The following is a 2737-nucleotide window of genomic DNA, read 5'->3' as shown; positions in this document are numbered from 1 at the left end:
GGGCAGTGTCACTGGCCCTCATATGTGGGATCCGAACCGGGGCCCTCTGGCATCCCAAGCGAGTTCTTAACCCTCGCGCCACTCGGCCGGCCCCACTCAAAGGTTTTTAATTATTGAGACTAATAGGTTTGTCATTAGTCGGAATCAATTTACCAGCAACCTGATACTGACTGTGGTGTAAGTTCAAAGTATTATCATCATAGAGAAAGGTCATGTAGATTCATTTAAATACCAGAGGTCAGAGTCTACATAGATGTTCAAAGCAGAAATCACCTGGGCCATTACCTCCGTGCGGGTGATTTAACCGTTACATTTTGTTTACTCCTTTATGTGTTCTAATGATTAGCTAGATGTTTACATGAAATTGGTTTATCTAAGCTTAAGTCATACCAGAAAAACAACATACCTCATATTAAGGAGAAAGATACACAGTTTTTAAAAACATGCGGTTTTAAGATGCAAACATAATTCTTTATAATGTATGACAGTTTCATTTCTTTAATTCCCGTTGTCTCATTTTTGCAAGAGCATAAAGTAGACAGTGGAATTCCGCAGATGTTCGAGCCTAACGGGACCTAACAGTGACTAAGTGGACAAGACAGAACACGGCAGGCCTGATGGCGGTCTTTTGGAAGTCCTGTTTACAAGGTTGGCCATTGGCTGGCATCTGGGAACTTGGATGGTAGGAGGGTTCCCATCATTCCCAGAACTGATAAGAGTGGTCACAGTGCCCCAACCGTCTGCACAAACGACATGGTTTATGCGGAACACCTGCTTTCCTTCCGGGAGTCTGGAATTGGGTTGCGTGCCAGGCAGAGTGCCTCATGATCAGCCTCCGGTGAAAGCCCCAGGCGTTACAGCGAATGAGCTTTCCTGGCTGGCCATGTTTCCCATGTGTTGTCACTATTTGTTGCTAGAGCAATTCAACTCATCCTGTGTCACTCTGCTAGTACTCTTGGAAGCTTCTACCTGGTTTCCCCTGGTCTTGACCCCATGTGCCTTCTTTTTTTTAATGGTTTTTATGTTGTGTCCTTTTGGTGTGATAAATCATAGCCATGAGTGCGGTATCTGAACTCTGGAGCCCTTCCAGTGCATTGTCGGAATGGGGGTGGTGTTGGGGTTCCTGCAAGACAGCCAGATACGGTCACCGCATTTAAGGATGTCATAACTGTGTGAGGAAATAAAACATGTATATGTAAAAGTACAGCACAAGGTAGAATTCAGTAATGTATTAAGTACTATAAGAAGAGATGTATTAAGTACTATAATTTGCAACTGGGAATTGACATATCATCTTTAGTCATTTCAATGTTTGGAGCAATATTATTCCCCCCTCCTCCCCTCAGCTTTGTTGAAATAATAATTGGTGTATAAAAATTGCACACCATGTATACAATTTTGTGAGTTAGGACATGTGTGTACTCAAGTTACCATCACGACAATCAAGGTACAGACATATCAATTATTTTCAAAAGCATTCTTGTGTTTTGTTTTTGTAGTAAGAACATCTAACATGAGATCTACTTACAGATTTTGAAGTGTACAAATACCTATTGTTTACTATTGGCCCAATGTTGTACAGCAGATCTCTGGAACTTACTCAACTTGTATAACTGAAATGGGATACCTGCTGAACAGCAACTCCCACTACCTGCCTCTATCCCCCGGTAACCACCATTGTCTACTTCTATATATTTGATAATTTTTAGATGCTTCACATAAGAGGAATATGCAGCGTTTGTCCTGTGATTGACTTGTTTTATTTACCACGTCTTCCAAGTCCACCCATGTTGTTGCAAAGTAGTAGGATTTCCTTGTTTTTTTAAGGTTGATTAATATTCCATTGTATATACATATACCATAATTTCTATATCCATTCATCAGTTAATGGACATTTGGGTTATTTTCATATCTTGGCTGTTGCGATTAATGCTTCAGTGAACATAGGAGTCAGGTATCTCTTCAAGATCTCGACTTCAATTCATTCTGTTGTATACCCAGCATGGGATTGCTAGATCATGAGGTAGTCCTACTTTTACTATTTTGAGGAACTTCTTTTTGAGTACAGTTCTTTTTTATAGCAGCTGTACCATTTTACAGTCCCAGAAACTGTACAAAGGTTCCAGTTTCTCCATATCCACTCTGACTAACATACATATATCATATATGTGTGTATATGTACAGAGGGTGCCAAAAAAAACTATACATATTTTAAGAAAGGAAAAAAATGTATTATGCATATGTTAACCACTTTGAGCACCTCTTATAATTGCAGAAGTCAAACATGACTTGTATCCATCTTTTGTTATCGGTATATATTATTATAATTTTAACACAGTTTTTTCCTTTCTTAAAATGTGTACACATTTTTTTGGGCACCCTCTGTGTACACACACACACACACACACACACACTCAGGGCATATATATATATATATATATATACACACACACACACACACACACACACACACACACACACACACACATTCATATATACAGTAAGTCCCCGACTTACAAACATTCAAGTTGCAAACAAATTGCAGAATTAGCTCACGTGTCTGCTGGACATTGTCACAGTTGTGCTGCTGTGTGCTTACTGTACAGTGTGATAGTGTACAGTAGTACAGTGCTCAATCAGAGCCCAGGATGTCCGGAATGAAAAAAAAAGCAGTGGTGATGTGGAGGGGACTGCTACGAAGCGCAAAGACTCACTTTGTAGGACTTATGAACGAGTC

Source organism: Hipposideros armiger, unplaced genomic scaffold, assembly GCF_001890085.2.
Source record: "Hipposideros armiger isolate ML-2016 unplaced genomic scaffold, ASM189008v1 scaffold_383, whole genome shotgun sequence".
Taxonomy (NCBI): Eukaryota; Metazoa; Chordata; class Mammalia; order Chiroptera; family Hipposideridae; genus Hipposideros; species Hipposideros armiger.
The sequence above is the reverse complement of the archived record's forward strand: the minus strand, read 5'-3'. Positions refer to the sequence as shown.